This window comes from Pleuronectes platessa, chromosome 6 (genome assembly GCF_947347685.1).
Source record: "Pleuronectes platessa chromosome 6, fPlePla1.1, whole genome shotgun sequence".
Classification (NCBI taxonomy): domain Eukaryota; kingdom Metazoa; phylum Chordata; class Actinopteri; order Pleuronectiformes; family Pleuronectidae; genus Pleuronectes; species Pleuronectes platessa.
The window spans coordinates 515,490-527,497 of record NC_070631.1 but is presented as its reverse complement, the minus strand read 5'-3'; the positions used below and the strand labels follow the sequence as shown (position 1 = coordinate 527,497).

At 47.8% G+C, this 12,008-nt stretch overlaps 1 protein-coding gene across 1 annotated transcript in view; it reads right to left on the bottom strand.

The window, feature by feature from the left end:
• Positions 1 to 10,658, bottom strand: part of LOC128441978 (COMM domain-containing protein 7) — a 49,187-nt gene extending 38,529 nt beyond the window's left edge. The window contains exon 1 of the mRNA XM_053424125.1: positions 10,557 to 10,658. The gene's annotated coding sequence lies outside the window, so the exon portion shown is untranslated. The remainder of the gene's footprint in view (positions 1 to 10,556) is intronic.
• Positions 10,659 to 12,008: the final 1,350 nt, after the last annotated feature.

The following is a 12,008-nucleotide window of genomic DNA, read 5'->3' as shown; positions in this document are numbered from 1 at the left end:
TCTACAGGTCACATGACCACATTAACACTCTACAGGTCACATGACCACATTAACACTCTACAGGTCACATGACCACATCAACGCTCTACAGGTCACATGACCACATCAACGCTCTACATGTCACATGACCACATCAACGCTCTACATGTCACTTGACCACATCAACACTCTATGTCACATGACCACATCAACGCTCTACATGTCACATGACCACATCAACGCTCTACATGTCACATGACCACATCAACGCTCTACATGTCACATGAACACATCAACACTCTACAGGTCACATGACCACATCAACACTCTACATGTCACATGACCACATCAACGCTCTACAGGTCACATGACCACATCAACGCTCTACAGGTCACATGACCACATCAACGCTCTACATGTCACATGACCACATCAACACTCTACAGGTCACATGACCACATTAACACTCTACAGGTCACATGACCACATTAACACTCTACAGGTCACATGACCACATCAACGCTCTACATGTCACATGACCACATTAACACTCTACAGGTCACATGACCACATCAACGCTCTACAGGTCACATGACCACATCAACACTCTACATGGCACATGACCACATCAACGCTCTACATGTCACATGACCACATCAACGCTCTGCAGGTCACATGACCACATCAACGCTCTACATGTCACATGACCACATCAACGCTCTACAGGTCACATGACCACATCAACACTCTACATGTCACATGACCACATCAACGCTCTACATGTCACATGACCACATCAACGCTCTACATGTCAAATGACCACATCAACGCTCTACAGGTCACATGACCACATCAACGCTCTACAGGTCACATGACCACATCAACGCTCTACAGGTCACATGACCACATCAACGCTCTACAGGTCACATGACCACATCAACGCTCTACATGTCACATGACCACATCAACACTCTACAGGTCACATGACCACATCAACGCTCTACAGGTCACATGACCACATCAACGCTCTACAGGTCACATGACCACATCAACGCTCTACAGGTCACATGACCACATCAACGCTCTACATGTCACATGACCACATCAACGCTCTACAGGTCACATGACCACATCAACGCTCTACAGGTCACATGACCACATCAACGCTCTACAGGTCACATGACCACATCAACGCTCTACATGTCACATGACCACATCAACGCTCTACATGTCACATGACCACATCAACGCTCTACATGTCAAATGACCACATCAACACTCTACAGGTCACATGACCACATCAACGCTCTACATGTCACATGACCACATCAACGCTCTACATGTCACTTGACCACATCAACACTCTATGTCACATGACCACATCAACGCTCTACATGTCACATGACCACATCAACGCTCTACATGTCACATGACCACATCAACGCTCTACATGTCACATGAACACATCAACACTCTACAGGTCACATGACCACATCAAAACTCTACATGTCACATGACCACATCAACGCTCTACAGGTCACATGACCACATCAACGCTCTACAGGTCACATGACCACATCAACGCTCTACATGTCACATGACCACATCAACACTCTACAGGTCACATGACCACATTAACACTCTACAGGTCACATGACCACATCAACACTCTACAGGTCACATGACCACATTAACACTCTACAGGTCACATGACCACATTAACACTCTACAGGTCACATGACCACATCAACGCTCTACAGGTCACATGACCACATCAACACTCTACAGGTCACATGACCACATTAACACTCTACAGGTCACATGACCACATCAACGCTCTACAGGTCACATGACCACATCAACGCTCTACAGGTCACATGACCACATCAACGCTCTACAGGTCACATGACCACATCAACGCTCTACATGTCACATGACCACATCAACACTCTACAGGTCACATGACCACATCAACGCTCTACATGTCACATGACCACATCAACGCTCTGCAGGTCACATGACCACATCAACGCTCTACATGTCACATGACCACATCAACGCTCTACAGGTCACATGACCACATCAACACTCTACATGTCACATGACCACATCAACGCTCTACATGTCACATGACCACATCAACGCTCTACATGTCAAATGACCACATCAACGCTCTACAGGTCACATGACCACATCAACGCTCTACAGGTCACATGACCACATCAACGCTCTACAGGTCACATGACCACATCAACGCTCTACAGGTCACATGACCACATCAACGCTCTACATGTCACATGACCACATCAACACTCTACAGGTCACATGACCACATCAACGCTCTACAGGTCACATGACCACATCAACGCTCTACAGGTCACATGACCACATCAACGCTCTACAGGTCACATGACCACATCAACGCTCTACATGTCACATGACCACATCAACGCTCTACAGGTCACATGACCACATCAACGCTCTACAGGTCACATGACCACATCAACGCTCTACAGGTCACATGACCACATCAACGCTCTACATGTCACATGACCACATCAACGCTCTACATGTCACATGACCACATCAACGCTCTACATGTCAAATGACCACATCAACACTCTACAGGTCACATGACCACATCAACGCTCTACATGTCACATGACCACATCAACGCTCTACATGTCACTTGACCACATCAACACTCTATGTCACATGACCACATCAACGCTCTACATGTCACATGACCACATCAACGCTCTACATGTCACATGACCACATCAACGCTCTACATGTCACATGAACACATCAACACTCTACAGGTCACATGACCACATCAAAACTCTACATGTCACATGACCACATCAACGCTCTACAGGTCACATGACCACATCAACGCTCTACAGGTCACATGACCACATCAACGCTCTACATGTCACATGACCACATCAACACTCTACAGGTCACATGACCACATTAACACTCTACAGGTCACATGACCACATTAACACTCTACAGGTCACATGACCACATCAACGCTCTACAGGTCACATGACCACATCAACACTCTACAGGTCACATGACCACATTAACACTCTACAGGTCACATGACCACATTAACACTCTACAGGTCACATGACCACATCAACGCTCTACAGGTCACATGACCACATCAACGCTCTACAGGTCACATGACCACATCAACGCTCTACAGGTCACATGACCACATCAACGCTCTACATGTCACATGACCACATCAACACTCTACAGGTCACATGACCACATTAACACTCTACAGGTCACATGACCACATTAACACTCTACAGGTCACATGACCACATCAACGCTCTACAGGTCACATGACCACATCAACGCTCTACATGTCACATGACCACATCAACGCTCTACATGTCACTTGACCACATCAACACTCTATGTCACATGACCACATCAACGCTCTACATGTCACATGACCACATCAACGCTCTACATGTCACATGACCACATCAACGCTCTACATGTCACATGAACACATCAACACTCTACAGGTCACATGACCACATCAACACTCTACATGTCACATGACCACATCAACGCTCTACAGGTCACATGACCACATCAACGCTCTACAGGTCACATGACCACATCAACGCTCTACATGTCACATGACCACATCAACACTCTACAGGTCACATGACCACATTAACACTCTACAGGTCACATGACCACATTAACACTCTACAGGTCACATGACCACATCAACGCTCTACAGGTCACATGACCACATTAACACTCTACAGGTCACATGACCACATCAACGCTCTACAGGTCACATGACCACATCAACGCTCTGCAGGTCACATGACCACATCAACGCTCTACATGTCACATGACCACATCAACGCTCTACATGTCACATGACCACATCAACGCTCTACAGGTCACATGACCACATCAACACTCTACAGGTCACATGACCACATTAACACTCTACAGGTCACATGACCACATCAACGCTCTGCAGGTCACATGACCACATCAACGCTCTACAGGTCACATGACCACATCAACGCTCTGCAGGTCACATGGCCACATTAACACTCTACATGTCACATGACCACATTAACACTCTACAGGTCACATGACCACATTAACACTCTACATGTCACAAGACCACATTAACACTCTACATGTCACATGACCACATTAACACTCTACAGGTCACATGACCACATTAACACTCTACAGGTCACATGACCACATCAACGCTCTGCAGGTCACATGACCACATCAACGCTCTACATGTCACATGACCACATCAACGCTCTACATGTCACATGACCACATCAACGCTCTACAGGTCACATGACCACATCAACACTCTACAGGTCACATGACCACATTAACACTCTACAGGTCACATGACCACATCAACGCTCTGCAGGTCACATGACCACATCAACGCTCTACAGGTCACATGACCACATCAACGCTCTGCAGGTCACATGACCACATTAACACTCTACATGTCACATGACCACATTAACACTCTACAGGTCACATGACCACATTAACACTCTACATGTCACAAGACCACATTAACACTCTACATGTCACATGACCACATCAACACTCTACAAATCACATGACCACATCAACACTCTACATGGCACATGACCACATCAACGCTCTACATGTCACATGACCACATCAACGCTCTGCAGGTCACATGACCACATCAACGCTCTACAGGTCACATGACCACATCAACACTCTACATGGCACATGACCACATCAACGCTCTACATGTCACATGACCACATCAACGCTCTGCAGGTCACATGACCACATCAACGCTCTACATGTCACATGACCACATCAACGCTCTACAGGTCACATGACCACATCAACACTCTACAGGTCACATGACCACATCAACACTCTACATGGCACATGACCACATCAACGCTCTACATGTCACATGACCACATCAACGCTCTACATGTCACATGACCACATCAACGCTCTACATGTCAAATGACCACATCAACGCTCTACAGGTCACATGACCACATCAACACTCTACATGGCATATGACCACATCAACGCTCTACATGTCACATGACCACATCAACGCTCTGCAGGTCACATGACCACATCAACGCTCTACATGTCACATGACCACATCAACGCTCTACAGGTCACATGACCACATCAACACTCTACAGGTCACATGACCACATCAACACTCTACATGGCACATGACCACATCAACGCTCTACAGGTCACATGACCACATCAACGCTCTACATGTCACATGACCACATCAACGCTATACATGTCACATGACCACATCAACGCTCTACATGTCACATGACCACATCAACACTCTACAGGTCACATGACCACATCAACACTCTACATGTCACATGACCACATCAACGCTCTACATGTCACATGACCACATCAACACTCTACAGGTCACATGACCACATCAACACTCTACAGGTCACATGACCACATCAACACTCTACAGGTCACATGACCACATCAACGCTATACATGTCACATGACCACATCAACGCTCTAAATGTCACATGACCACATCAACGCTCTACATGTCACTTGACCACATCAACACTCTACATGTCACATGACCACATCAACGCTCTACATGTCACATGACCACATCAACGCTCTACAGGTCACATGACCACATCAACGCTCTACATGTCACATGACCACATCAACGCTCTACATGTCACATGACCACATCAACGCTCTACATGTCAAATGACCACATCAACACTCTACAGGTCACATGACCACATCAACGCTCTACATGTCACATGACCACATCAACGCTCTACATGTCAAATGACCACATCAACGCTCTACATGTCAAATGACCACATCAACGCTCTACAGGTCACATGACCACATCAACGCTCTACATGTCACATGACCACATCAACGCTCTACATGTCAAATGACCACATCAACACTCTACAGGTCACATGACCACATCAACGCTCTACATGTCAAATGACCACATCAACGCTCTACAGGTCACATGACCACATCAACGCTCTACAGGTCACATGACCACATCAACGCTCTACAGGTCACATGACCACATCAACGCTCTACATGTCATATGACCACATCAACGCTCTACAGGTCACATGACCACATCAACGCTCTACAGGTCACATGACCACATCACGCTCTACAGGTCACATGACCACATCAACGCTCTACATGTCACATGACCACATCAACGCTCTAGAGGTCACATGACCACATCAACACTCTACTGGTCACATGACCACATCAACGCTCTACATGTCACATGACCACATCAACGCTCTACATGTCACATGACCACATCAACGCTCTAGAGGTCACATGACCACATCAACGCTCTACAGGTCACATGACCACATCAACGCTCTACATGTCACATGACCACATCAACGCTCTACAGGTCACATGACCACATCAACGCTCTACAGGTCACATGACCACATCAACGCTCTAGAGGTCACATGACCACATCAACACTCTACAGGTCACATGACCACATCAACGCTCTACATGTCACATGACCACATCAACGCTCTAGAGGTCACATGACCACATCAACGCTCTACATGTCACATGACCACATCAACGCTCTAGAGGTCACATGACCACATCAACACTCTACAGGTCACATGACCACATCAATGCTCTACATGTCGCATGACCACATCAACACTCTACAGGTCACATGACCACATCAACGCTCTGCAGGTCACATGACCACATCAACGCTCTACATGTCACATGACCACATCAACGCTCTACAGGTCACATGACCACATCAACACTCTACAGGTCACATGACCACATCAACACTCTACATGGCACATGACCACATCAACGCTCTACAGGTCACATGACCACATCAACGCTCTACATGTCACATGACCACATCAACGCTATACATGTCACATGACCACATCAACGCTCTACATGTCACATGACCACATCAACACTCTACAGGTCACATGACCACATCAACACTCTACATGTCACATGACCACATCAACGCTCTACATGTCACATGACCACATCAACACTCTACAGGTCACATGACCACATCAACACTCTACAGGTCACATGACCACATCAACACTCTACATGTCACATGACCACATCAACGCTATACATGTCACATGACCACATCAACGCTCTACATGTCACATGACCACATCAACGCTCTACATGTCACTTGACCACATCAACACTCTACATGTCACATGACCACATCAACGCTCTACATGTCACATGACCACATCAACGCTCTACAGGTCACATGACCACATCAACGCTCTACATGTCACATGACCACATCAACGCTCTACATGTCACATGACCACATCAACGCTCTACATGTCAAATGACCACATCAACACTCTACAGGTCACATGACCACATCAACGCTCTACATGTCACATGACCACATCAACGCTCTACATGTCAAATGACCACATCAACGCTCTACATGTCAAATGACCACATCAACGCTCTACAGGTCACATGACCACATCAACGCTCTACATGTCACATGACCACATCAACGCTCTACATGTCAAATGACCACATCAACACTCTACAGGTCACATGACCACATCAACGCTCTACATGTCAAATGACCACATCAACGCTCTACAGGTCACATGACCACATCAACGCTCTACAGGTCACATGACCACATCAACGCTCTACAGGTCACATGACCACATCAACGCTCTACATGTCATATGACCACATCAACGCTCTACAGGTCACATGACCACATCAACGCTCTACAGGTCACATGACCACATCAACGCTCTACATGTCACATGACCACATCAACGCTCTACATGTCACATGACCACATCAACGCTCTAGAGGTCACATGACCACATCAACGCTCTACAGGTCACATGACCACATCAACGCTCTACATGTCACATGACCACATCAACGCTCTACATGTCACATGACCACATCAACGCTCTACAGGTCACATGACCACATCAACGCTCTACAGGTCACATGACCACATCAACGCTCTACAGGTCACATGACCACATCAACGCTCTACAGGTCACATGACCACATCAACGCTCTACAGGTCACATGACCACATCAACGCTCTACAGGTCACATGACCACATCAACACTCTACAGGTCACATGACCACATCAACGCTCTACATGTCACATGACCACATCAACGCTCTAGAGGTCACATGACCACATCAACGCTCTACATGTCACATGACCACATCAACGCTCTAGAGGTCACATGACCACATCAACACTCTACAGGTCACATGACCACATCAATGCTCTACATGTCGCATGACCACATCAACACTCTACAGGTCACATGACCACATCAACACTCTACAGGTCACATGACCACATCAACGCTCTACATGTCACATGACCACATCAACACTCTACAGGTCACATGACCCCATCAACGCTCTACATGTCACATGACCACATCAACGCTCTACATGTCACATGACCACATCAACGCTCTAGAGGTCAAATGACCACATCAACACTCTACAGGTCACATGACAACATCAACGCTCTAGAGGTCACATGACCACATCAACACTCTACAGGTCACATGATCACATCAACGCTCTACAGGTCACATGACCACATCAACGCTCTAGAGGTCACATCACCACATCAACGCTCTACAGGTCACATGACCACATCAACGCTCTACATGTCACATGACCACATCAACGCTCTACAGGTCACATGACCACATCAACGCTCTACATGTCACATGACCACATCAACGCTCTACATGTCACATGACCACATCAACGCTCTACATGTCACATGACCACATCAACGCTGTACATGTCACATAACCACATCAACGCTCTAGAGGTCACATGACCACATCAACGCTCTACAGGTCACATGACCACATCTACCTCCTCACATCTACGTCCTCACCTCTACCTCCTCACCTCTATCCTCCTTACCTCTACTTCCTCACATCCTCAGTCCTATCCTCCTCACCTCTATCCTCCTTACCTCTACCTCCTCACATCCTCAGCTCTATCCTCCTCACCTCTACATCCTCACCTCTACCTCCTCACATCCTCACCTCTACCTCCTCCCCTCTACATCCTCACTTCTACCTCCTCACCTCTATCCTCCTCAGCTCTACCTCCTCACATCTAACTCCTCACATCCTTACCTCTACGTCCGCCCCTCTACCTCCTCACATCCTCACCTCTACCTCCTCCCCTCTACATCCTCACTTCTACCTCCTCACCTCTATCCTCCTCAGCTCTACCTCCTCACATCTAACTCCTCACATCCTTACCTCTACGTCCGCCCCTCTACCTCCTCACATCCTCACCTCTACATCCTCACATCTACGTCCTCACCTCTACCTCCTCACCTCTATCCTCCTTACCTCTACTTCCTCACATCCTCAGTCCTATCCTCCTCACCTCTATCCTCCTTACCTCTACCTCCTCACATCCTCAGCCCTATCCTCCTCACCTCTACATCCTCACCTCTACATCCTCACCTCTACCTCCTCACATCCTCACCTCTACCTCCTCCCCTCTACATCCTCACCTCTATCCTCCTCAGCTCTACCTCCTCACATCCTCACCTCTAACTCCTCACATCCTCACCTCTAACTCCTCACATCCTTACCTCTACGTCCGCCCCTCTACCTCCTCACATCCTCACCTCTACCTCCTCAAATCCTCACCTCTACCTTCTCTCCTCTATCCTCCTCACCTCTACTTCCTCACATCTTCACCTACTCACATCTACGTCCTCACCTCTACGTCCTCCCCTCTACCTCCTCACCTTTACATCCTCACATCCTCACCTCTACGTTCTCACATCTACCTCCTCACCTCTACGTCCTCACATCCTCACCTCTACGTCCTCACCTCTACCTCCTCACATCCTCACCTCTATCTACCTCACATCTATCCTCCTCACCTCTACCTCCTCACATCCTCACCTCTACGTCCTCCCCTCCAACTCCTCACCTCTATGTCCTCACCTCTACCTCCTCACATCCTCACCTCTACCTCCTCCCCTCTACCTCCTCACCTCTACCTCCTCCCCTCTACCTCCTCACATCCTCACCTCTACCTCCTCCTCCAGAGTTCAGCACAGACAGAGGAACTGAGTGAGAAGCAGTTTGTTGGTGTGGCTGCTCTCTGACCAGCACTCAGACTGCTGCTCTGGATCAGTGAGGAGAGAGGGAAGCAGTCGTCACATGTACTTGACACAAGCGTCTAGATACCAACTATTATTAGTCCCAACAAACCACTCAGTGTTTCCTTCTTCAACTGGAGCCCACACTCAGACACTGTGTAGATTCACAGCTCAGTATATCCTGTCTCATCTGAAAGCATCACACATTCTGTTAGTATCATTACTATCACATGCAGAACCACACAATGCAAATAGCCGGGGACATGAGAAATAGAGCATCTTGAGTCGTGTGATGCTCTTACACAGATGAATGATACTCACACACTGCTGAGAACCAATGAACCGATCCAACACCACCTCAGTAAAGTCTGTGAGACACCATCACAAAGACAGGAACTCTGTGAGTCGTGTGTTCTGATCAAACTGGAAGAAGTGTGAACCCCCCCCCCCCCCGATGGAAAACTCTCAACAAGAGGAAGCTCAGAGCAGAGAACTGATGGAGCAGCAGCTTCACACAAACATCAGTGTGGTCATCATCACAAAGCCTGGAAGCAGATCGGTTCAACAGCTTCTCACTCAATAACAACACAATGCACAGACATGATGAAGACACTGGTCAGGAGCTTCTTCATCACTTTACCTCATCAATATCTCATGTCTTCTGATTTGTCCTGATACCTGTGAGCTGCTGGAGTCCATATTATTTCTGATGCAGTGATGAGATGTAGCTGCAGAGTGAAGCAGAGCCCAGGAGAGTGACACACAAACGCACACAGACACACACACTGAGTATAAACACTGATCAGCTGTTGCTGCACACAGGTCATACTCCTCTCAGCACGACGCAGACAGAAACACAACAGGCTGCTCGTCTGAACCACAAACACAACATTAAGGTGTTGTGTAGTTGAACACAAGTGTAGTTGGACACAAGTTGTGTAGTTGGACACTTGTGTAGTTTATGTCCTGTGAGGCTGAAGACATGTTTTCATATTGTATTTCATAACGTCCACTGTTGAATCACAGCTCGGTCAGTTCCCGTGTCCAATGGAAGGCGAGCAGGAGGTCACGTGACCACATGTGTTCATAGGAGACTCAAACTGTTAGAACCGCTCTGGAGTTTCAAACTGAAACATATGAATCATATGAAGACTGAAACATATGAATCATATGAAGACTGAAACATATGAATCATATGAAGACTGAAACATATGAATCATATGAAGACTCCGGTGATGGAGCTGATAATATTCACACAATAAGTCATCAACTATAAATAATCATCAACTGAACTGGAGAAAACAAAACAAGTTGAAGTTTGTGAATGAAATGTTTCTCATCCTGTACACACACACACACACACACACACACACAGACACCCCTCTCACCTTGACGGGCACGTACAGCACGGGTCTGCCCGCTGGGCTCCGGGCCTCAGTCCGGTCCTCGGTTCGGACCTGGAACCCTTTGGACTTGACCCAGAACTTGAACTTGGCGTTGATGTGGCTGCTGCTCTTCTCCTGCAGGAGCAGGCCGGGCCGCTGCTCCTCCTCCTGCAGGAGGAGCGTCTGCAGGATCTTGTGGTACTTGCGCCGGGTCACGGTCTTGGTCTTCCCGGAGTCCCCGTAGGTCCGCGAGCACCAGTCCTGGAACTCCCCGAACATCTCCACCCCTCCGGCCGCCTCGGGCCCCGGAGGAGCGGGGCCACCGCTCTGCTGCTGGAGGCTGGAGGTGGAGGAGCTGGAGGAGGTGCAGGAGGTGGAGGAGGTGCAG